This window comes from Spodoptera frugiperda, chromosome 6 (genome assembly GCF_023101765.2).
Source record: "Spodoptera frugiperda isolate SF20-4 chromosome 6, AGI-APGP_CSIRO_Sfru_2.0, whole genome shotgun sequence".
Classification (NCBI taxonomy): Eukaryota; Metazoa; Arthropoda; class Insecta; order Lepidoptera; family Noctuidae; genus Spodoptera; species Spodoptera frugiperda.
Window position 1 is genome coordinate 7,423,003 of NC_064217.1, and position 27,869 is coordinate 7,450,871.

The following is a 27,869-nucleotide window of genomic DNA, read 5'->3' on the forward strand; positions in this document are numbered from 1 at the left end:
AATTATTTTATTTTCCATTTAAATTAAAACTATTTACATTTAAACCTGCATTTTATAACCTATTTTTATTTCATGTTCATTTCAAATACTCGATTACATTCAAATTGGATCTTTAATATTGGCATTCAAGATAGGAATCTTCTTGATTATAAAAAGGTAAGTAAATAAAAAGCTAATCCAATTACGTTTTATTTCGCAGAAAGTTCAATAGACAGATTTTTTGCGCAGTCGTAGGCCTGTCTGCAATTTTATAGTTGTAGATGTACCAAATGGCTATCTTGCGGTTGGTGATCAAATTACTTATTTACAGGATTAGAAGAAATACTTAGTAATTAAATTAGTGATTGAGCGGTGTCTAAGTAGAATAGGGTACAAATACCCGTCTTGTAGATTATTTTAATACATTAGACACGTATTTTTTATTTTCGTACGGAAACAAATAGGTACTTTCGACCACAAACAAATAAGTTATCTAAGTATTGTTATATATGACAAAATTAAAAAATACGTGTCCTATTATTTTTTCATTACCTAATTGACGGACTAAATAGATTTTTCATTTTCATACCCTTTAATATAATTGAAACAGAATACAATTTTGAAATAACTAACTTCGTCCAGCAAACATGAGGCAGTACAGATGATACTGATAGCTTCTAAAGAGATTTTTTTATGGGACAAGCTCGTCACAAACTTCCAAAACCACTGCAACTTCTGTAAGCCAGGATTTACAATAGCCATGATAACATCGGAACACTCAAGTCTCAGAGGCATGAATAACTGTCTTGGATCCCGCAACGAAATAACACAAGGAATTTTCTTAAATAACAAATCTCATAAGATTATCAATTAAAATTGTTAGGTGTTAGTTTTATGTAACCATTTTAGTGCCTATTTTACAGTGTTTTTTTTTATAACGACATCCCAAACTTCTGAAATAAGGTAGGCGTGTGGTGTACCCAAAACTTTAGTACGCAATATTCATGCCTTGATTCTTAAAATCCACACGATGTACGTCGTAAAAGCGTACAAGCTTTAATAATTTCATATCTCCTCATATAACACAAAGCGTGCCTTGTAAATTTCTAAAGAAATATTGAAACATCAACGGGGCAAAGTTACGATTCTTTTAACGTATAACATTGTCGTATAATTTTACGACGTAGGAGCGACATACAACATAATGATATGTATAATGTATAGGGTGCTATACAAGATGAAAACATAACTTTTACATCCCGTGATCTATATAAGTGAAATCTACGGTTAACCACGCTGTACCAGGTATATAAGTCAAGTGAAATCAGGCTCCACACCTAAGCTGAAAATCTACCGAAAAAATATAGGCTTAGATTCGCGATTCTAACTTTAGGAGCGGTATAAAAGGTTTACGACGCTCGCATATAAGAATATTTCCTTGGAAGCTTGAAAACAAAAAGTATTCGTTATACATTACAGCGACTCAAAAGCAAAGAAAAACAATTTCATGAGACAAATAAAACAACAGAATAAACAAAGACACAAAGATAATGAACACACAACACAACACTAAAATCTGGGCAAACAAAACTTAATACAGTATGAGAATGATATGTACACACACACATACGTATCACATCTGTGATCTCTGCCCTCAAACCACAGCCACTCCATATGCTCCGAATCTGGGGGCACGGCAGTGCCCCCGCCAAGTCGAGCAAAAAAAAGCGGCACGGCCGTACCATCCTTTTCTCGAAGCAATTCGGGCCTTTTTCGACCCCCTATAATTCGGTTGTGGATAAAGCAAGAAACCTGAATCTTCAGTAACTAATCCGGCATTGTATAAACACGGAATATTTAAAATTTCAGTCAATTTGAACCAGTAGTTTAAGAATGACAACTTGTTAAAGTTTCTAAATTTTGTCACTCACTGACTCACCGATCATCAAAAGTCCAAGGCACTTCTAGCAGACTTAGAAGCTTCATATTTGGAATACATATAGAGTTTAGTGTCTTAATCATGGGAAAACTTAAATATTTTGTAATTTCGGTCCAGTTTTCCAAATACACCAACTGCATCAATAACTTTGTAATCCCATATAAATATATGGGATTACAAAGTTATTTATGCAGTTGGTGGTTGGTGGTGGTTATAATCAAAGCCTCCGAGAAAAGCCCATAGAGACAGGGAGTGGGCTTTGAGAAAAACTGTGGCTGAAGCTCAAGAAGTAGTACCGGAAAAGAAAAAGAGGAAGACTACATATAAAAATAAGAAAATATCATAAGACCTTTAACAAAATTCGTTAGAAGTAGATGGTATCAAAAAGAAAGGCTCTACAAAAAGAAGTGAGATCCCATCAAAAACATCCTGTAAAAAACCCAAGTCTCGCAGCTCAGTCTTTCTACCGTCAAAAGTTGTGAGATCCATGTAATACCAAGTCGGTTAATCTATTTAGTGTCTACTTGAAGGACCTTCTGTCTTAAGTTATTACATAAGTTATTATCATACCAATATTAAAAATATTTAACGTTTTAAACAAATAGATCGACTTGGACATCGCATGAAAACAAAATGAATATTACAATATTATATTAGATTCTTTAGTCTCTCGCGCCTCACGCGATTGAAACTCTCGTTCCTGTTGGTCGCTGGCCCGTCGTGCTGTGTAGTGTGATACATACTAATAATCAAATCAAGCGATGTCCAAGTCGATCTATTTGTTTAAAACGTTAAATATTTTTAATATTGGCATGATAATAACTTATGTAATAACTTAAGACAGAAGGTCCTTCAAGTAGACACTAAATAGATTAACCGACTTGGTATTACATGGATCTCACAACTTTTGACGGTAGAAAGACTGAGCTGCGAGACTTGGGTTTTTTACAGGATGTTTTTGATGGGATAATTTATACTGCGAACCAAACCTGACCTTACCCTTAAGAAATACGACGCTAAAGACGTTCCTAATAAGGGCGCCGATGACCCTTCACTGAGTCGGCTATATCTCGACATTCCCTTTTACGAGGTAGGGGTGTGAAGAATGCCGTCTACCCCGATACAATGGCGGTAAACGTACGGTTTCCCAATTTAACGACGTCCCTAGAAACTAGGATATTGAGATCGTGAAAGACCTGGATCTAAGGGTCGAGGTCGCTTTGTATCTCGCCCAATCTGTTGCTTGTAAAGTTGGGAGTGTTGGGACGCCATTGTTTTCAAATATGTGCCGCGTTGAGATTAATATTGGAAGCAGTGATTGTTGGGTACTCTCAAGTATTTAATATAGTACATACACACCCAGTGACCTGACAAAATTAATACCGCATTTCTTGCTGCGAATGGATGATCGATATACCAATATTCAATATTACGTCGCATATTCGATTTTGCTTAAATTATTTTCGCCATAGAAATTATAAGTGTGTAGCTTTGATTTTTGAAGTTTCATACTGTAAATAGAGCTAAAAGTGTAATATCAAACCACCAGCCGTCGCGGTGAACAAAGCCTTTCTAACGTTTTTGAAAAAAAGTCGAACGTAAAAAATGCCTCCGCCCTGCCTCTGCTCGTTGTCCCGTGAAACGCGCACTTGATAAATCCTAGTAAAATATATCTAGCCTGCCAGTAACTATGTTACTATAATTTTGAATTTAGAATAGTATTTTAAATATGGAATTGTTCATTTCTATTTTCAATTACTCTATTTCAGCGTCAATAAATTGTCACTTATTTTGTGTATTAAAATAATGCTCTTGACGTTTTATAAATTGTTCAAATAATTTCAGAATAATAAAATATTAAGATCGCGTTGCTTGTTACTTTCAAGTAAAACCGAAATGAACACACTTTAAACGCACTAGACATTTTTAAAAGGCTATTTTGAGGCTTAACATTGACGTTTCATTCAGTGGCCAGTTGTAAGAGGTTGAATGAGTAAAACTTAGTGTATGGTAGAAGTTACAAGAGACTAGTATTTCTAAAACAAGATAATACAAATCACGTAATAGTTATTTAAATTAACATTGTCCTCTTTAAGTCGTTATTTAAGTTTTAGAGTCAAAGATACAAGAGATCAACAAAAGCACTGATTATGATACATTTTTTAAAGGATACTTAGATAACAATATTCGAAAATGATGCTCTAGTCGGTCTGGGATTACTTAAATCAAACAGAACAAAGAAGAATACCATTTATTGCGTTATATACGCGAATCATCTACCAGGATTACATAGACAACAGTAAGTCAGTAACTTTAACCAACCACTTAAATGTGAAGCTGTCGAAGTAGCCGCGGTCAGACCCTCGTGTCGAGTGCGGCATTATGAGCGTCTGCTATGTTCAACCCTCGCTCAGATTCCAAATTGAAAATTTAAGAAATGCTCTTTTGTTCACTGCTGTCCTGGTACTCTTGTTGCTTATTAACGGTATGATACTGAAATTAAGGTACTAGGTTATCATGAACAGTGTAGAGTGTGTTTGTTCTTGAATAAAATTTATGTCTGTAAAAGTGTATTGATTTTCATTACGGTAAAATTCGGCGATGCAGTCTATTTTATAGTGATTAACAAGCACATACTATGTTTCTACTGATTTTATTTCATTGCTAATTTACCTATTATTCGAAAATTGTTGATCCATAAGCAACTCCTTACTCATTTTTATAAAAATGAGATCAATAAATTAGGCCTCGTAATATCAGCAAAAAAATCAGTCGACGCCGCTTTTTAGCTCTTAATTTAAAATTTTTACTCCATAGATAATAAAAGTCATTAATTATTCGACGCTAACCTTTTCTTCACTTTTAAATAGGTTCTGCTTAACCTTACGCAACCTAAATGAGCTTCGAAAGTACTTAGAACATTAATAATGTATAAGTAAGACAAAATACAAAAAAGATAAAAAAACTTTGACAAGAATACTACGTAATTAAGCCATACTTAGGGAGCAAGAACACAATTTAGGATCTTAACATTATGACAAACGTTGAAAATAGAATTTTTAATCATAAAATAATAAATTAATAAGTACTTAACGTCGACTTTTCTTTGTTCGCTATTCGCTTGAAACTCTTATAATGTCTAAAAAATGAACAACGCTCGAGGCTCATAGCCTAACATATTAGGTACGTCAGAACGGGATTGTATGAGAAATAAAACATAAATTATTCAACAAAGGCAATGAGCCCACGTTTCATCTTTTCCATTATGTATAAATATTTGGAGAGATACGTTCGTGTTTAACCTTATTCCGTAAATTAACAACGTGTCTAGATTACATGCTATGTCGGCAAATTAATATTTGTAAAATTAATTCATGTACATAACTATAATTTATGTTTCGCGAGCCTCCGTGCAAATGTTTAATTTTTATCAGGCTGTAATTTGAATTCACTCCTGTAACATTATAAAACGTACCTAACATCACATGTTTTCCTTTTATGTAAGATGTTAGAGCATGTTATAAAGACTTATCACCCTTCCCGGAAACATCTATCGGGTTTCTAAGCGACTAATCAAACTGGAACACAGAGAAAGTGACCTACCATTGTAGGATATAAACAATTCACAGCTGAAATAAACACCTCTCCTAAGAATTACGAGAGAGATTCGTAAAATGTTGCAGGCCTCCGTAATAACTCTCTGGTGAAATTAAAATGAGGTCTATACGTTACAAAATAAAGGCTATAATGTACTGTCCATACATATTTTATTGGGTACAAGTTGTGGTTCAAACTAACCTCAACTATTGGATCCAACTTAAAATATGTACGTAGTAAATTAAACAGAGGGACCGTATCATGAATAATTGTAAGGCAACCGACATTGTTTAGTTTAATCAAGGAGCCAACGATTGCCTTGAGTAACCTCGTCTGAACAAACTTCTCAAGTAAATTCAATTAATACTAGGATCAAAACAATAACAGTTTTAGGTAATTATGTTTGTAGTACGATGCTTGCATGTGGCCTCGCCCTAATTTACCTATAATCATGTAATCCGCTGTTAATTAGTATTGTAATTTAGTGATAATATGATTAGATGTTGCGGTGGACATTTTGACGGTTTGCTGTTGTGAATTATGCGAGCAAAGTTCGAGGATTAATGTGCGGATCCGTGACAGTTTTCATGTGATAATCACTGAGCTTTCGTAACTCATTAGTGACATAATAATGAGAAACAAAAACTTATCATGGAAAATGCACGCGATTTATATAGCAGACAACAATCGTTTCAAATGGTTTTGTTGAGCTAGAGCTCTGCTTATCCCACAAAAGGTTACAGTCAACAGAAGATTTTAACATTTACTATTATAGTAGGTATAAGAGCCGGATTCCTACAGCATTTTGTTTGAATTAAAAAAAGAAAACTGCAGCTAGCTTCAAAAGAGCTCTTACCTTCTACAATTAACAACAGACTTGTTAAGAGGAAGATCTTTCTAAAAATATTTAAATGTTCATATTTTTTCTTCATTCTGGTTTGTAAGCACAATCTTTTAAATTATTAAGTTTTATGTTTACCTGAAACGGTAGACAGTATTATTTTTAGAAAGTTAATGACTTGTATGACAATGTATTTCCCTTACAAAAGTGATTAAATCAGTCATATTAAAAAATAGCCACTGCCAACGATTTCGCCCGTGTTCCCATTGGGGTAAAAAGTATCCTATCAGCCGAGTCAGCTCATACACTGTCAGTTTACCTAATTTAATCAAAATCCGTTTAGTAGTTTCATCGTGATTGACGGACAAAAATCCAAACAAACAAACTTTCACTTTTATAATATTTCTAACACTTTTATAACAAATCTTATCCATTAAAATCCATTGTACTTATACTCCTAGGAGATGACGTCATCACTCTTTCTTTATTATTAAGCCGTACGACAAGTGTCACTTTAGGTATAACAGCAATAAAGCTAACAGTTATTCTCAGAGTACAAAGTTTGATACGTTGCGACATAATTTCCTCGACAACAACTCATAACGTGGGTAATGAAAACGTTCTATCGCCCTTCAAGGCTTCAACAAATAGGTGTAGAGGTACTCAAGGGAAATCATAAACAAACACGCTATTGTAGCGAAGTGTGAGCTAAAGTTGCCAACATAAATAATTCTCTATTTTATTTCATAAATAACTACTCTAGAAACACTTCTATTGCCTCCTTGAGGATTAAAGGATTAGATTGTATTTTTTTCTTTCTTATTTCTTTCATTTCGTCGATATTCTCCTGTATATATAGTATTCGTATGTGAAACAGTACCTCCAAATGTAATATTTAAACACTGACAATCATTTTGAAGGAGCTATTTCATATTTATGCAAAAAACAACCACTTATTTATTTATCAAAAACGAAACAGCAATGTGTTTTTATTTGCTGTTTTATAAAAATGTATCGAATTGAAATCGGAGCTCAGTCAAAAATACAGCAATGCAGAATGTACGGTACAACGGCAAAAATCAAATTTTCCTCTCGTTCGCTTTTACGTCAACGAGATCAACAGAGGCACACTGACCTAGCAGGAAAACCCTAACGAGCTTACATTGAAATTAAAAATGTAAAATAAAAAAAAATGTTCAAACTATCCGCTCATTAACTAGGTCTTAACTCAGTCATCGCCAACTCCGCTAATTACGAGAACATCTGTATCACACGCTTGTACATGATACGGGCATTAAGTGCGCCCCATTGTCTGAAGAGCTGTCTCTTGCATCAAATGACTTGTTTTTTATCACTTATTCTTTGTGTCGCGTCTTCCTTACATAGTCAGTAATTTGCGCTCTGAATTCATGTTTTCGTATGTAAAAGGAATTTGCTTTTATTTACTTTTTTCGTGTTTTTGTCATGTTTTGCTGGTGAAGTCTTGTACTTCGTGACATTTACGGATTTGATTGGTTCTATCATTTTGTTTGGGATCGTTTTTGTTGGTATGGAACTCTTTTGTTCACCCTATTGTCTCAAGGGCTTTCATCAACTTTAAGTACCATGCCATGCTCGCAGTTTAGTACTTAGCTCCTGTTTTTAACGTTTGTTCTTTGTGTTTCGTCTGCTTTGGGTACTTAGACTGTAACGTCTACCACGAGTATGTTGTGTCGTTTCACTTTGTTTTTGTTTGAGTTTGGCTTTGTGTTTTATCGATATCAAATGAGTACTTTATATTGTAATATTGTGAGATTGTATGCAGTATGCCATTCGAAGAAAAATCTCATGTAAAAGAAAAACTATATTTCCTTTATTCTATCAAGAGAATCCATAATTACTTTTAGCTAATATAGCTTTAACACCGTCTCCATCGAATTGTTAACTATCGTCTATATAATATCAAAGGACTCTTACCCAGTAACTAACTTGCTCAAATCCCTCCAGAATTCCATAGTATCAAGGACATGTGAGCACATCAGCTCCCAACTTAACGATAACAAACTGGACTTTAAAGTTCGGAAATCATTACTGGGGCCGTAATTTCAACCAACGATACCTGGTTATTTAGTGAATATTGGAAACTTGGGCTTGTATAAACGTTCTCAGAAACATTTATGTGGGTACTAACTTCTAATTTACTTGTATGGGTACCTGAGGTCGAAGTGTTTGCTTAGGTCCTGGGTATTGGCCATAAAATTAAACTGCTATTAGTTCTTGACAAAGTATCGATGTATTTGTACCCGTATATTGGTTTTGGAATACTATAAAGTGCTTCGTTATTTATTCAATCAATCGTTACACAGCCTATATTATGTGCGAAAATAAAAAAAAAATTAACTTATCAGATATTTCTGATATTATGATTATAAAAGAGTAAAACTATTAGACACTAGCTTCCGCCCGCGACTCCGTCCGCGCGGATGTCGGTCTTCGTGTGGAAGTTTTGTTTCTCCATTTTGAGTAACTCTGACAATGATATCTTATAAATATCTATTAGACCCAAATACGGCGAGGCCCATACTAATGAGGGAGATCCCTCTTTTGAGCTACTGCTGTTGAGCTCGCGTTCTGTAGAATAAAACTGAAAAATAAATGCGTGATGCCTGAACATATAGACAGACAGACAAAAAAAATTTAATCCCATATTTGGGTTTGGTATCGATCCAGTAACACCCCCTACTATTTATTCTTTCAATATTTTCAATGTTACAGAATTGACCTTTCTACAGATTTATTATAATATGAATGAATGAATGAATGAGATTGTTATAAACGTAAAAGTAGACAAATATAATCAGAAAGCTCCGAATTGCTAAGCTATCGGGAGTTATACGTGTTATTGTGAGTTAACCATAAGAGATAGACATTTGCTGTCGTGGAATATTTTTTAAACAATTTTAAGGAGAACATTTCCGTCTTACATTATTTCTGTGTAGCTTTAACCATTAAGGCTGCACCTGCGACGGAAGCTTAAAAAATGGAGTAATTTCTCCTGTTTTCCCAACATTTCACTTCACTGCTCTGCTCCTATTGATCGTAGCGTGATGAAAAGTATACTATAACCTGCCCAGGAGTATGAAGAACAATTGTACCAAGTTTCATTGAAATCTGTCAAGTGATTTTTATTTCTATAAAGAACATACAGACAGACAGACAGACAGACAGACAGACAGACAGATTGACAAAAATTTTTCTGATTGCATTTTTGGCGTCAGTATCGATCACTAATCACCCGCTGATAGTTATTTTGGAAATATATTTCATGTACAGAATTGACCTCTCTACAGATTTATTATAAGTATATAGAAGAAGATAGATAACCTAGTGTAGTAGGTCAAATACTGAAAATTAAGGTACTTTCCTCCGTGACGTTACTTTGGAGGCTTAAAATGTTAGTCCCAGTTATCAGGAGAAGATTTATGGCAACCAGTACTCTGCCGCTCGAGCAGTGTAACAGTGATTTTGGCTTGCCATGTCACAAGCGCCTATATTGAGCTACAGTGGTAAAATACATAGACCTATCTGGGCAGTCTAAAGTGACTCAAAGTTAAACTGTTACTCATTATGTTTATATTGTATATGGCATTATGTTCGCCTCTGTACCATTGTTGAGCAATAAGTTTAAATAAATAAATACATCATTTTAATGGGTAACAGTCTAAAGTCTATATATACAATAGGTAAATGATCAAATAATGTATCAGAGATATTGTAAAAAACATTTTTTGAAAAGAGTAACGATGGAGTTTCTTGCTCGTTCTTCTCCATTCGAAGCAACACTTTGGAACGAGCGCCTAGCTTCACTGACAGACAGACTGACGGACAATTCAATTTGACGTTTCAAAAGTGCCTAATTTAGGATTAATTGAAATAAATGATTTGACTTTGACTTTGACTTTGAAAGATACATTGTGATAAAATTTAATGCAGAAGTAACATACTTCAACTAAAATGCATATCTCTATCAGTTCGTATTTGGACAAAACCACAAACCAATACAGGACCAGGACACAGAATACGAGGGTGCCAATTTTTGGACGCGATAGTGCAAAAAAAAGACTTGCAACAGCCATTCCATTGAAGCGCTTGTAAATTAACCGAATTGTGAGTTAAATATCCCCTTAGTCGTTACGTTACGGCCACTCGCGTCCAATTTAAAATTTTTCATGCATCAAATATTTGTATGAATTGTGGTAAATTGACACACGCATTCAAAATACTGTGGTGTATAGAAATTGTTGGTGCGAATGTGGTTTATTTTTGCAAAAAATAATGGGTTGTTGGTGTTCATGAGAATAATATATAACGTTTTAATTACCATTATTAACTTTGATGCCATCATTATTAAATTTTATCGTGATGTCAGTTTCTGTGAAAGTATTGTAATTCATTCTGTGTTGTAACACAGAAAAGTTTGTTACATTACCCAAAGGAGGAAATACCAGCTACGACTAAAGAAATTATTTATAATCTTACATACCTAGGTACATTATAACTGGTATTCCTTTAGCTACTTACAATAAGTTAGGTTACATCATATCAACAGCCTATAAATGGCCACTATACGAGTATTAATAAATACGCTTGATACATGCGGCTGAGCGGTATCAAACTTATAATTAAAAATTATAAGCTCAGGTTTCCTCACGATATTTTCCTTCACCGTTTGACAGTGGTGTCTGAATAATCTACTAATCTTATCTCAAGTTAGATTAACCATATGAAAAATAATTTACCTATTTGAATTAAACATTTTTGAGAATGTAACATAACAAACGATTACAAAAAAAATGCTCCAGATGCTAACATAAAATAGTACAAAATTGCCAAAATAACAATATGGTACCGGATTTATTATAGAGTACTCGGTAGCAGTATTGCTTATATTACTTTTTTTAAGGCCCGCCATTCTAGGCCGATATTAGGTACTTACATAATACACAATATTGTACACAAGCCACGAGTTAGCTATGAATATATGAGTTTGTTATCTAAATTCTGATACTGTTTAGGTATTCTGTGGTAGTGGTATTACCGTTTTTGGAAAAAAGGGCGTACTTAATGTTGTCAATTTTAGTATAGGTATATCCTTAACCTTACCGTAGGTGAGAGAAGTCAATGGATTATTTTCCTCCTTCAAAAAACAACATACTTTTTATTTATATACCGACATTAGTGTGTACTTCAGTTCCATATTTAATTTTTAGTGAACAGGCCACTCCCGTCTTACAGTCACCACCATGGTGTCATAAACCTGGTAAACCAGGGGCTTACTCTTAAACCCAATACCTATCGATCGACATTGATATTGTGATATTTCGTACTCGTTTGCTGTGTAAATCCTATTTTAATAACTACGGTTGGTTGTATAGTTTTGACATTGAATAATTACATAAAGATTAAGATTTTATTGGATTGAAATTGCATTGACATTGAGATTGGTTTCAAGAGTAAGCGCCCTAAACCTTTTTAAGCTGCAATCTCCAATCCAGCAGAGCTTGATACATTTGATCTGAAATCATACATTCACTCAAATATTCTTTCGTAACAAAAGAATAGACTCAATTTCAGCTCATTTGATATATCAAAGATAAAATCAGATGTAATATTTGTATTTCTTTCTATTTTCTTATTTATTTTCTTGTCTGGGCACGTGACTGAGATTATCATTAGCTTTTGTTCGTCTCAATCAATTGACTTCTAATCATATGGATGAGCCGATATGTACCAGTTCATTAGGGAATCAAATCTTGTTTGTTTGATAAAATACTGAATTTATCTTTCGAATTGAACCACGTACATACTTGGGTATAGCATGAATTTTTATTTTCTTAGATAAGATACTGAGACTGATTTGTACCTAATACAGTTTCTAAACCATAATAATATGTCAATAAAGCTCTATTCTCCCACACATTACTAATAACAACTTTCTTTGATATAAAAAGTTACATTCATAAGTAGCTCCTTTATGACAACCATGGACAGTAAACAAAAACGAGAAACCATAAAACAAAACGCCTCCCACATTTCCCTAAAACAAACTTCCCGCGAAAATTAACAATTTAAAAAGCTAAACAGCAATCATGTCGTAAACTCAACGTAAATACTGGCTCAGCTATAAAACGGAAAAGTTATACGGGAGAATTTTAATTACACACACAAGCAAACAACTGACGAAGGTCACAATAAAACGTAATGAATTTTCATCGTCATTAATACTCTGTGGCATTTAGTAGTCATTCGTATTCACACTCACGGATGCCATGTTTGCAAATCTCACGTGTATGTAAAAACAAGGGTGCAGGGTGACGTCATTGGTCCAACGCGCACCCCTCCACTTGCTTCGAGTGCAGTATATGAGTGCACTGACGGTTCAAAGCTTTGTTTCTATGTACTGACTTTCACTATGTTAGATGAGCATGTATTTAGTGGGGCTCGGAAAACTTATGACGGTTTGAGTGCGCTTATACTAGATGGGAATGGAATGTAAACTTTTTATAATTATTATAGTACTTTATGTGTTACTGAGATTGATTTTAGGACAAAGATCATCGTAGAAGATCAAGAGTATTGCCACTATGTACCCGTTGAGCATTCAAAGTTCCTCAACACCAGGTCTTAGTAACACAGTATCCTACAGTAAAATGGTATCAGTTATGCTTCCATTTTACGAACCCCTACTAATAGCCTAACAAAAACAGTGTATCATACATTTTTATAACCCAAATTATTATTTCAACATATTTTTTCCTCTTTATGTTTTCCTAAATGGACCATTTCCACGAATAACTAGAATTTAGGGCTGTTTGGGCTGAATTTCGTTGTTTTAGACAAAAAGCAAAATACCATAGCTGTTTATCTCTTTGGGTAAATCAGAACAAATAGCCTACGGGTAAGTATTTTATGGTGTTCGTATGAAATGATGGCAATACATCACTGGTAAGTGCGGCCCTACAAACCATGGGCCCTTTAAGGCGCCACTGGAATCTCCAATTACATTTGTAAAGGACAAGAATAATGTTATGTGAAGGTAACATATTAAAGGCTTTTTGCTAAGCTGTTTGTTATTGGACTTGACTGCTACTGCTACTTGGTCAAATGGTTGTAAGTAAAAATGCAGGTAGTCTAAAAGTTTATTGTTAGACGCCAAGTTATAAGATTTTATTAAGCTAGAATCACAAAAGCAGCTACATAATTGTTTATGGTTTAGCGGGTAAACAAGCAGACAGATCACCTGATGGTAAGCAATCGCCGCCGCCCATGATCACCCGAAACATCAGAGGTGTTGCAAGTGCGTTGCTTCTAGTGGTTATATATTTAAGGGTTGTCTCTCTATCTACTCTTGAATCTGTGGGGAAAATCAGTACAGAGGTGCATTTCAGTCTCCAATAATCCCTTGATAGGACTTCATTTGGTAGATACTAAATTCAAGCCAGATAAGTCTGATCATAAACCGCAATATAAATCCCTCCTACCAGCAAACATAGATAACTAATAATAATACAACGCCTGGATTTAATAAAGCTCCTAATAAATAATGAAACAGTAAATTGCATACCATGTAGACACGAGCACACTAAGTTATCCTCAACTGTCAAAATTCTTTAACAGATTTTCGACTTTATGACAAAGTGTTAAGGGTGAAAGTTTTTTATAGAATGGTGATGGAGTAGGATAGCTTGATGTGCGGTACATTTTACCTACATACTGGTTCCATACACGAGGTAAAACTTACTCGGATAAGGTTTCATAAGGTCTTAAATTTCAATTTCAGAGGATCAACGCGAGCATTTGTAGACAGAGCCAGACAACGCCAGGTCGTGTGCCGAAGCTAATTCTTACATCTAAGTTCTTATGAAGAAAATTTCATTTCATTACTGCGTATTCGTTGAAAGTAATTTAATCTAAGTCTGGATTAAAATTTAATTATTAAACGAATAAGGCGGGATTAAATGCACTTAACGTTTCTGTAAGAATTCTTGAAATGAAGAATTGTTTAGTTTTCTTTCATTTCATTTTGTTCTATAAATATTTTACTAGTAAATTACTGAGCTGTCTATTTTAACAGTGTAATGAAATTTTACCAGTCATATATTTAATTTTGATCATATTTAAAATGAACTTAAATCAACTATCTTACTATAATATAATTAAGTTAAAATAATTTATTTTATGTACTCAGGGTTAAACATTAAACAACTGTTGTGGGTCACAATATCAACGTACATAGTGAGACAATAGAACCTTACAGTATTAGTAAAGCTTTTTATTTCTTCACCCAACTAATTTTTACGTAATTAACACTGCTCATTACTTAGACACCATTTTATTCAAAATTGAAAGACTTATGATATGTTTGTTTTCATTACTGTCTCATAAACGTCTCTTAATCAAAAGTTACTTAACATGAGCTTAAACTAGTTTAGGTGCTCCCTCACGGGGCTACCCCTTACTTGTACTTGCAGATAGGTGTCACTTACAAGTTGCTGAAAACTACAATGACAGAGGTTCCTAAAATGTAAGAGAACTTGATGAAAACGAGCGTTCTTAACATGAAAATTCTACTAAATCGTATTTAACTTCATTTCATTCAGTGAAATAACAGATTTAAAAGTTTAAGCACATCACACATATAAAACGTTAAATGCAACACTTTATTGTGAATAACGCATCATTCCAATATCCCAATCAAGATCTGCAATAAATCCTCGTTTCTTTTGTAACCCATATAAATAAATCCCGTAATATGAATGGCTACAGTCCACATTGTAATATTATTCCGGAGATTTAACCTCAAAGAGCGATTTCAGTAAAAAAATTGGCTTTAACAGTTAAAGGCGAAATGAAAATGATATTTTCCCGTAGTTTATTCAATTTTTTTGTGCTTTACTGGGCCTTGTCGCTCAGCGAAACAATTTCTGCTCTGGTCCAGTTTCAAGTGGTTCAACGACGGCCTGCGATCGCTATGTACAAGCACGAATATTTCATATAAAAGTATAGGACGCACTGTGGTAACTAAATGGCATTCGGATTAGATGGACTGTTTAGTTTAGTGTTTTCTTTTTCGTTTAATACAATTGTTTTGTATTTTTATACCTTTGAGACGCAATAGATACAATTTGCAAAGAGTAAAAATACATTGGGAGTTGTTTTATTTGCTAGACAAAATACATTATCTCTATTTAAGAGTTAAACGACAAGTTTTATTGAAAGAAATTAAATAATTATCCGTTTTTTGCAAAAGTTAGATTTTATGTTTTGATATTATACATAGAAGTAATGTCATATTCTGAATGTCCTTGAAATTATTAACAAAATCTCTGCAATAAAACTGATTACCTTTACAATTCATTAAAATAAGTAAATGAAATAAAAAACACTAGCTTCACCAAACAGTAAGTTACCTCATACCGTCCAACAACGCAGGACCAAGAACTTTAGTTGAACTACAGCCAACTCGAACTTCTTGGCTCTGAGGAATGGTCCCATTATGCCTGTGACTGATTTGTTATTTATTGGCCACTCGTGAGCTCTCATACCCTACTTACACGAATTTGCATTTTATGATGAACAATGTCTGCGGATTTTGGACATAATATCGTCCAACTGCGGCCAAAAAATATTATGGCTTTAATTTGCTAGAATAATAATTTGTGGGTCATCTGTTTTCCTGTATGAAATTGGGTTTTATTTTTTGTAACTCGTTGTTTTTTTAAAATTTGTTTGGCAGCTTGACAAATGTAGTAAATACAAACACGGGTGAAGTTATTACTTTCGTTGATAAAAGGTTTTTAATATGCATGGCCATAGCTAGAGAAAAGAACTTCAGTTTGTAATGATTATTGACAAGATGGTTTAACTCAAACTCAAATTCTTTATTAGCATGTTACAGGTCTTAATTTAAATATTATGTAGAGCGTTAAGCTCTACATAATATTTTCAGGCCTTTTTCAGGCGTTGTAATTTTGAGGACGAAACGAATTTGCAAAACTATTAGATTCATTTTATGTACTGAACTATCATTTTCCGACTTGTTATTGACGAAACTATCTCATTTGTATATTAATTTATCTTTCTCACTAGAATAAAATACCCCATTAATAAGATTTTTTAATGAATATTATGATTAGTTTATACATCAAGACAAATTACTACAGATGTCGTTGGTACGGTACTATTTTTCATTTCATAGTCAATTCAATTCAATCATAGTAATACTATTTTCATATAGTTAAAAATCTTTGTATTAAATAAAATATTTGATTTTATTGTAAATATTAAATGCTATCAATATTTATATAGCTTAATTTTTTGCTAAAAAAGTATATAGGACAGCGCTTTCATACATAAATAATATCCGTACAAATAACGAAATCCAATTTAAATAAAAAACATAACAAAATATTTTATTTGTGCATTTATATTTTTTTACTTTTTATTTTTATTTCGTATACAGACATCACTTCTTGTTTATGTAGTTAACATATTGCAATATTTATTTAAATTAAAATAATAAAGTGAAACTCAAAGCATTTATTTCAATTAATCCTAAATAAGGCACTTTGGAAACGTCAAATTGAATTGTCCGTCAGTCTGTCTGCCAGTGAAGCTAGGCGCTCGTTCCAAAGTGTAGCTTCGAATGGAGAAGAACGAGCAAGAAACTCCATCGTTACTCTCTTTACCAATTGTAGTGCTATTACAATTGGTATTGATTGGTATTCTGAACTTATGGGATTCTCAAAAATATTCTTTAACTTTTGTTCCCCGAAGTCGATTAAGAAGGGTTCGCCAAACACTAAACACAATTTTTTGTCCATACTACCCTAGGAGGTAGGGTAGGGAGGCCTTTGTCCTGTAGTAAGACAAACATGGCTGAAAAAAAAACTTACCCATATTAATAAGAATTTTCGAAAACAGAAATCTCAATGCTACAATATCCAACTCTTTTGACAACAAGGCTGACCAAAATTAAGATGAACGAAATATTTTATTATAAAATATTTTCAATACTTTACAAAGAATAAAGGATGTTTAACGAATGCTAGTTTTCATCGACGATATTGCTATTGTTCATTGACATGAATGGATTACTCTCATTGTATTGGTATTAAACGGTATACAGCGATACTTCATCACGACGTCCGATAAAAGGCAATCACATTAATTTTGAAACACACCCTTTTTATTTATAAATAATACTGTAATGGATATTGCAATTTTTTCATTATTTTAAACGATATGGTAAGTAAGTAAGTAATTATATTGATATTTTCATGTCATAATGCATTTTTGACACATTGACTGTTATGTTCCTATGAGTAATAAAACACTGTAACTTTTTTTTGAAATAATTGTGTACAGGCATTTACAAATTATTACATTTTTACTATACACTAAAAAAATAAACGGGACAGGATTCATCAGGTTATGCCTATTGAGGCAACATTGTCGTTCTAATTATTGAATCAGAACTACTATAAGTTAGCTACAGATTAAAAACAATACAAACACAATCTGAACAGCTACTATACCATCTAAAAATACATCCTCAATAATTTCGTTAAAAGAAACTTGGCACTTAAAAATATTTTTAAGTCAATTTCAAAATTTTTCGATATCTCGGTAACCACTCAGAATCCCAAATGCTTCGTTCATTCTTTCCTTCAAAATTTTATTTGAAACTAAACCGAGGAATTGGTGTCAAAAATTCATCGGTACCGTTAACACGTACTATGCTTCAGATTGCCTGAATAATACATTAATGCTCCTGAAATTGCGATATAATTTATGAACACGAAAATTTTATTGCTAGCTAGCATATCGCTTTTGATTTAGAAAATATTAAAACGGAATTTTATGAGTCTCAGCACTGGATTTATGTAGTGGTGTATTTTTGAACATAGGTGCAAGCACATCCTGTGAAATAAGTGTATAGAAAAAAATTATTTACAGAAAATTATTAAGAAGAGAAAATTTAATGTCTCACGAAAGTTATACCAATATTAAAATTTTAGATAATGTTATTCCTTAGGCTGCTAACTAGGTACGTTTTATTTAAGTCGTCATCGTCATCATCAGCCGCAAAGACGTCCAAAGAGCAATGGAAATAATTCCTATATGAAAATAGTAGGTACATACCTACTATTTTTCACTTTGAAATCCTGTACATAGTAAAATAAAAAAAATATCTGACACCAAGCGACCGTTTATTACTGCAGATATGACGTAACTCTCAATTTCAAATTTTCATATGGGCTCCAAAAAAAAAAACAGCCTTCAGAAAATTCTAATTTCGGTGAGCGTAGATTAAATCAGTGTCATTTTATTAAAACAACATTCTGGGTGACCGCTCGGCCGGCGCTTTTGGCTCGCTATTTGATATAAGTGCGGTCACCATCATTGAAATTAAAAAGTCGGGATAAAAAGCTGCGAAATGTATACGCAGACCTTTGTTGGATTTCATGCATGAAATAAAATGTTTGTATTCCTTTTTTCTGTCGAAATTTTTATTGTACTGTATGGAAATATAAAAAAAAATTGAACTCCACTAGTGACTAGTAGGAACAAGAAAGTCTAGATAGAAGTAAAAATGGTTATTGGAATGGAGTTACAACAAACTGTCTCAATAATTAATCCGATTTTTCCAACACTCGAATTTTTACAATTTTGAATTTTCAACATTATTTCTATACAAATTACGTTAATTTGTTGTTTAAACCAATCAAGTTAATTATTAGTTTTTCACAAAAAAAAAAACCATTGTAATAACATCTCAAAAACCGAAACACCTTAAAAAATCCATCGAATTGAAAGCACCTGGTATTCCTATACAAACGAAATGTTATTCGGGGTTCGCGGTCAAAAGAGTTCCGTACATCGTACGCTGCAACCCTCTATTTGCATTATCTAGATTCGACCAGGCCGCTTCTATCTCGCGCTTTGGTTATATCGAATACAATTTGCGATACAAGATTTTGTTGGATTTTCCATTTTTCCTGTGCGTTTGAATTTGTGTTGTGCAAATGCAGCTCACATTTTGAAGTATTCAATTCGTTTATTGAAACTAAAAGCAATCAATATTAACAGACGTTTCTATTTCCGAATGTTCCAGAATTTGACGTTCGGTTTAAATTTTTCTCGTTTTCGCGTTTTATGGACGTGCTTTGTATTGTTTCCATATTTTTGTAGCTTTTGACCTGGATTATAAGCCTGCACGTATAGTCGAAAGTCAAGTTCTTCAATAACTGCGGTCGTTAAATCGTTTTATGCATCTTTAATGTAAGTTTTGAAAGCAATATAACAGGAAAATCGTTCCAAATCACAGCGCCAGTCCTCAAAACACCTAATTCCTAAGCTCCTAAAGAATGTATAGGTACTTACAAGTATTTAGGACGGCAGTAAATTTTCCTTTTATCGCGATTCCAAATGCTACCCCAGGAGTTACGTGACAAACTCCTCACTTCATTACAATGAGGCGTGACTGGATTGATAAAACTCTTCACTATCTTGGAGACATTTCAATAGACCTGTTTTGGTTATCAATACCCGTAGCCTTGATAATTACGTCCGTATAGAAACTAAGGAAGGCTTTTTTTCTGAAGTAAATTTCAGTTTATTTTTATACTTTTTATAAGGAAATTTAAATACAGACCTACGCATCAAATTGTAACTGGAATAAATAACTAAGTAAATTCCATTTTTTTAAAAGACGTATACCTTTGTAAATAAATTTGTAAAAGATGAAACACAATAGAGTTTGTAGCCATCCTATTAAACAACACTTCAATCAAACCTTAACGCCTATTTCACATCAAACCTGCCACTAATTCATTCACAACGTATTGACTAGCAATAATGAGCACATACCTGAGCTGAACCTAATACCTTCAGAATAGTTTCCCAATTTATACCGTCTCCAATTTATAGCAAAACCTTTGGAACTGAGAGAATGTTCGGACGGTATTCCGATATCAATGAATCTTAGCTCTGTTCTCGATCTTGAGACCCGAGGGCCGAGGCCAGGTCGTGACCTGTTTGCCAGGTGCAACTAAAGACTTCTTCATAACGAAGACAAAGCGAAGATGCAAACTTTTTGCATAGACGGTCCGCGGTTTCAAAATTGATGTTCTTTTATGAAACACGCTAAACGTCTATAAAAGAGTAAAAGATTGCTCGCTGGATTTTATGTTTTTACTTTACAGTAGTGTTTGTGATGCTGTAAACTTAGTGTGATATTAAATTCGGTTTTGCTATAGTATAGTCTGGATACTATAAACCTAAATATTATCCTTTAGTGCTTAGTAATAGCTAACAACGCCTGAAAAGTTTACACGAGAACATGAAACTTTCAGTAAAACATTCCAAGAAAAAAATGTACATTATAATATTATGGGTATTATACACTACTATTCGTAGTATCTTCTTATACTCTATCCTTCAATCTTCCCATAACATTTCAAAGAAACAATTTAACATTTAAATTCGACACTAAAATGTTACTAAAGCTCTTCGCATTCATTAAACACTTTATACAATGTTCTACAAATCGTAAGAAGAAAACTTAACATAATGTATGTAAGTATTCCTGAACGGAGCTACAATCGTATGTTTCTTTTAATATTGGCTAACAAAGGATTCTTTGACGTTAGTCGGAGTTCGCATAAAGACACATGTAGAAAAGTTGTGAGAGCTTGAATAGACAACAATGAGATTATTAGCTAATTATTCGAAGTCGTGTCGCGGCGTCGCGTCGGTCGCGCATAAGGCGGGTGTCGACACCCTTAGGACCACCCGAACACCGCGAGCCAGCCGCCAATCTAAGGCAATACTTTTATTTTAATTTACGAGCCACGTGTGTTGTGCCACTGAAACCGTTGCCATATGCTAATTTTATGCTTTTTCTCGTTAATGTGAAATTTTGAAACCAATATGCACAAGTTTTTTTCTGCTCAAACGTGGATATGTTCTTTACAAAATTTTCTTTTTAATACCAGAAATTATGATTAGCAAAGCTTTTTACACAAAGACTTTGCTGGTAGCATCTGCTTCTGAAACAGCACGATAAAATAATTGAAATTTGCTAATACTGGTGTAAATAACAGTGCAGGCGCTGTGTCACGACATTTTAATGTTTTATGCACAACGCTACTACGTGTTAATGGCCACGATGAGCCCCCAACATAAATTTTAGGGCTTTTATCCCATTTTTGTGGCGTTTTGTTGAGCAATTTCCTCCACGATCAGCTCGTATGTTTAATGACAACACCTTACTCTCAAGATTGTCGTAAAACAGCTATAACACACGGAAAATTGCCGTAAACGTGGCAATTGGAAGATTGAAATTACATTATAGAACTGTAATGCTCGGATTAACCTCTTAATTTTGTTTCTTATGGTTATTGGAATAGGTAATGTCTAGACTAATGTTTATTTTATACTAAGAAGTTGTTGTAGTACAACTTTCATTGCTTAATATAAAACAAAACTACGAGTAAATCCTGTTCCCCGAAACACACTCCGAGAACTTGAATTATCAAGGTACTACACCCAACAGCAGTAAATATTTTATTTCCACAGAATGGATGTTTCACGACAACTAGTAAACTTTAGATTGATTTGCGGTTAAGTCCACAACTTTTACAACTTAGAAATCATAAAGAAACTACGTACAAAGGACCACTATTAGAGCTACAGCCAATCGATTCGAGACATTCGATCCATTTAAACGTGGAATATCAAACAAAACGCACATCCGACTTCTACACAAGATGGCGTATAAAATTTACTACGTGTTTTACCGAAACGATGTGTTAGTCTGTTTTTAGTGTCGATTTTACGATAAATAGCACCATTTGTTGTTGGCCATTAAGGCTTGACGACGTATAGAATGGGCACTTGAGATTGTGTGCGCCATTCTCTGTGGATAAACTGCAGTTCCTAGCGGTCCCAATCGTTGTAGCCGTGATACATTTGAGCCGAACAAACAAACAATTTTAATGTGACTGCACAACGGTTACAGGAACAAAATGCGTGTAATTATACACATTCAAGAATGTTTCCAACGGTTTCGCTTTAAGTATTCTTGCTTTCAAATATTGCACACGTTTCGCAGTTCTTAGAAGGAAAATTCAGAGAACTGCCGACTAAATGAAGAATGCTATGCTTGTTTCACTGCTCTTAGCACTTGCATGCGTGAAATTAAATTACTGTATGAAAGTAATATAATTGAGTATTCTCTTTTATGTTTAACATACATGCTACCAGCATTTCAATAAAATGGTTAATCTATGATAAGCCACACAAGACGTCTGCCAAAAGTAGATCGCTACAAATAGCTCTATCAGAGTTAACTTGAGTAACAAATGTTAGCAATATAATCAATCACTCACGATAATCACTGACAATTTCATATGAAATGAAATGAATATCGATAAAATATACATTTGATGCGTAACTACGCTAATATTTTTGCTTATTTATTGCCAGTATGCAGGCGTCTCGTTTGCAATTGTTTGAAGATTTATCGCCCATAAACATTTGGGTGAGAACTAAGCTGCGAACAGGTATTGTGAACATAAAATGCATTTCCAGCGCATTATTGTCTCCAAAAGTTACCGTCAAGTCCTTTAAATTAAAATAATTGCTTTGTCGGACCGGGTTTTAACGTTTTGCTAGTGCAAAGTGTAAAGCAACACTATTTGATGAAGTGTTTAGGTGAAAACTTTTCATCCTAACCCATTTTAGTGAGGAATTGTTCAAAGGAATATTTTGTTGGAAAGAAAAATACCAGTAAAGATAACTCCAACACGGAGTAATAAAAAAAAAGTTTAAGAAAACAAAACGGTAAACGATTCGTTTGGCCTAACAACTCAGAAAATTTGCGTTCCACAACTCAGGGGCGTTATTTACTTTTTTCATTAGGCAGATGGGGAACTATGGTATTTGGTTGGCTATTATTTCCCTAATAGATTGTAATAAAGGTCTGGTTGGATGCCGTGATTCAAGCTCAACCACTGAATTGTCGTTAGGTACAAAATTGGCACCAATTTATTCGCTGTCGCCTTTATCACCATTTTCTGTGTTAATTGAGACATTTGCACAGAAATTGCCCACTGTAACAGTGAATGAAAGGTCAGAGAAGCACGATAACGGTCTACATTGAAAGGGGAAAAATTATAACCGCGAACACCTGACGTTTTAAGGTCTATGTTTTGTAAACATGCGACGTGTGTTTCGGTGTTACGTTTTAATTTCACGTAGGTAAATAAGATAATTTAATTACTTTGAACAAAGCTTACTGTGTTAATTAAACATAATATTATCACACCTTTTTGTTCCACCAGGGTAAGGCAGATACATACTAAATCGAAAAAACCCACTCACCAATAATTGTTTTGAAGTAGGTGGTGAGTCAATAGCCATACACAGCCAACGATTGGCTGAAATTACCAAGACATTTTCAAATAAAAGTCTAGCACTTATTATTTTTCATGCTTTCCATCCAACCGAAGATACTATATACGCATAACTTTATAAACATTATCCCCTACTTACTTCACTAAAACCAAATAAGATATTACAAGAGATTTATCAGAGATATACAAATTACCTGTCGGTCGATATGCTAAACGCTCGTTTTGCATACACATGACAGATTGCGGTATTGACATATTATGCATATTGCATTCAATTCCATCGATCAACGTGCCGTTTAGATTGGCTCTTTATTGTAACTGTGTTTAATAATTATATCGTTAATCACATCACAGTTTTGTTAATCGAGTTACTGTATTATAGTGAAGCGCGTCTGCCTCGAATTTGTTTACCTGTAACCGTAAACAATATTCTATCGTAATTATGATTTTCTGTCGTAACAAAAAGTCTTAAATAGTGATATCTGTAGCGTATTTTTTTATTTCTTTGCAAGATCCAAGACAGTCCTTCATTTCCCTGGGACACGCCAGACTTCATTGTTCCGGTGTTTCATGGTTGTATATGGGAAGTTGGCGCGGGCTCGTCCCATATAAAAAATACCGTCTGATAATTCCTGACTCGAGAATTTAACCTGAGACCCCTTACGGCAGTTAAGCTTTCGGTCAACCGACCAACGAGACAAAATAATAGCAGTCAACAAAGTCAGCAGCAGTCGAGGATGAAACTCTAACAAAAAAAAAAACGCTTTTAAAAATGTCCTCTGAAAACAAAGGATATAACGATAAAACATTTTAGCTAAACATTGTGATATTTTCATTGAAAACAACTTTAGTATCCACTTTCATTTTAATTAGGCTGAACATCATTATTATCTAAATGAGTGTTTTTATTAGAGATATAATTAAGATCCTTTGTCCCTCTGTCAATCTCAAAAAATATCTTCTTCAATCTTTTTTAATCTTCCTAAGTAATGAATATTTAATCTGATTTCTTCGTACAAAATTACTTTTATTTTGTCCTCGATAGGGCGCGCTGCCAATCCTGTTTGTGTTCAGATATTATACTATTTGATTAATTTTAATATTCCCTTTAGGATTTCGGCTAAAACGTCTTCGATTTTATAAAATAATGAATATTCAGTGGTACTTTTGTTTTTGAACAAACTTTACAATTTCGGGAAGTAAAAAAAGAATGTAGATTTTATTTAGAGATAATTTTTTCCAATATTAAACTAAAATTCGTATATAAAATAGATTTATAAATGCAAAAGTTACCTAATTATTTTAAAGTTAATATTAACGTCAAATTGGTAATCATACTAATATAATAAATGCGAAAGTTTGTGTTTCTTTGTTACTCCTTCACGTCAAAACGGCTCAAGAAGCGTAACACATAGGACAAAGCCGCTAGTAGATGTATTGTATAACATATACCAACAACAAACATACTACCAAAGCATAAGCCAGCTAGTTTTCAACACAGCTGCAATTAAGCCAAGCTGATGAAGATTAACATCTCTAACGAGGGGCTTAAATGAAAATTCTTTTGTATAATGGACTAACGCTTAAAAATCTAGGACGAAAAAATGGCTATTTTTTTGAAAAAACATCGTGTTTTACGTAATTACATAGGTATTTCAAACAAGTCCCTTTTGTTTCGGGGCGTCAGTTCAAAGTGATGGGTCTAAGCGATCGTTCAACGTTTATTTTCGTTCCTGAGTCAGCCCTTTTGCACCCTTGTCTTGTCTTGATACATTGTACGGGGTAAATGAAATACATTCTACTTTTGCTTTTTATTAAAAACTACAGCTGACGTAGTGGAAGGTATATTAAGGTGGAGTTTTTGAAAGAAAGGGTTCGTGGGGTATAAAATGTACGTTATGTAATAGATTTTTCTTGATGGTTTCGTTTACATTGGTGTTTAAACTAAGTAAATACTTATCAGGACGAAAGTTATTTCTTCAATAGTCTTTAGAATGCTTTCAAATGATATTAGTATCGTTCTCATATTTTAAAAGTTGGTACAATATAGTACAACTGGGTTTGTAAAGTTAATTTAATCCAAACGTATCAGTTGTAGACAAGATTTTCCTGACTCAGCTGGCATACGGAAAAATATTTTGTCACCCTTCCCTATTTTTCTGAATACACAACATTTGAACCAAAGGGGTGACAGTAACAATTGCTTAAAAATGTAAAGCAACTGTGTCTCCATAGGGTAGCAACACCCTCCCTATAGTATCATTGCACAAACATCGAAAAAACAAACGTAAGATATGAGACAGCTCAGTATATTCTTCGTCTTCGAAACTCCAAGAAATAACAACAATTTTAGTAGTAAAATGTTAGCATCACCTTCAACTAGCAGCAAGCCACAACCTTGTTACAGTTTCAACGAAAATAACTAACAAGTTAGTCCTTAAATCGTACCCAGGCACCCCAAAATGCTTTATCATGATTTTCGGCAACGAAGACTTAAATACATTTGAGTACTCTGCAACAGGATTCAATTTAAATCCTCCTAGAGATCCTATTATTACAGCGAGGTGTCGAGAGCTAAGTAACCGTAGCATCTCTGTGTTTCGAGACAGAGTAATAAATTAAACAAATCCGATTTTCACGTGCGAGAGGAAACGAAACTCGTTTACCGAAGACTGGTGATCGCGCTGTTTATTTGTTGACAACAAAAAGACGGTGAAAATAACTAAATTGTTGATGGAGATGCTATTAAATTAGGCCTAATAAGAATTACGTCGTTTGTTCATTTACATTTTAATTAATTTAGTCTTAAAACTGATGAATGTTTTAGGATTTAAGATAGTATCGTCGTGTTGACGAAGCAACTATTGTCTCTGCGTGAAGCTAGTCTTGAATGCATAAATCTTACAAGAATTCCTTCCTTGTATGTTAAATGTAAACAGAGAATTAACTTATCACAACAAAGCGTTGGATAATAAAATTAAATACAAGTAAAAAATATTGTTAGATGAACATTTTCTTAAGTAAAAAAGTTAAATATTGATGTGTCGCTTTTTACACGTCAAGAAAAAGAACTACACAATCAAATTGGTTTTACTAGCTATATTCCAAATCCTCTACGACAAAAAATACCAGTACACAACACTCCAAAAAGTAGTACTACAAATTCAATGTAAGTGCAATCTGTCTCGAAAGATCCAGAAAGTATTTGAATGTGTTCAGTTCACATTTTATGTTTGCGTCGTACGCGAGCACCACTACATTACTGAGAGCTCTCCGAACCACGTGTTGAGGTAATAAATTAGTTTCATACGTCGCACTAACGCTTACCTCATAAGTTGCTTTTATTGATATACTACATCTTTGCTTAGGTTATTTCTTCATCAAGATACGAATAGAGTTGATTAAACAATATTCTGAAGTGGACAAACGGAGGTTACAATAGTCTAATATTCACTTTTGATTTTTTTTATGGTATAAGCCGGTAAACGAGCAGGCGGATCACCTGATGGTAAACAATCACCGCTTATGGACACCCGAAACACAAGAGGCGTTACAAGTACGTTGCCAGCGTTATGGGGATTAGGAATTGTAAAGATTGGGATTGGGAGAAACTCACACAATAAAACACAACGCAAGCCTTATTTCACGTCTGTTTTCTATACGGCCGTAGTATCACTCCAGTCGAGCCGACCCATTCGTGCCGAAATATGGCTCTCCACCACTTTAATCTTGATCTACTATTTATGTTAATCGAAAAATCGGAACAAAGTTAATTCCTTCAATATAGTGATTTAAGACTCAAGACGTGATATTGACCTAATATATTTTTAGCCGAAAATAAGAAATCCTATTCAAGTGTGTACATTAATCCTAGAAACAGCGACCTAAGTAAGTAACCAAGAGAAAAAGAAATCAAAACAAATTTATCGTCAGCGAAAACCCAACTCAAAAAGGAAAATGTCCACAATAAATAAATGATCCAAAGCTAACTTTATGGAGTCTTACCTTAATAGAGAGCAAAGAGGTAGAAATAGGAGAAAAGCAAAAAGAAAAT

The 27,869-nt window shown here is 33.8% G+C and overlaps 1 protein-coding gene across 1 annotated transcript in view; it reads right to left on the reverse strand.

Moving 5' to 3' along the window:
* Positions 1-2,976: 2,976 nt before the first annotated feature.
* LOC118267747 (inositol-tetrakisphosphate 1-kinase-like) overlaps positions 2,977-27,869 on the reverse strand; it is a 363,870-nt gene continuing 338,977 nt past the window's right edge. The window contains exon 6 of the transcript XR_007705345.1: positions 2,977-2,987. The gene's annotated coding sequence lies outside the window, so the exon portion shown is untranslated. The remainder of the gene's footprint in view (positions 2,988-27,869) is intronic.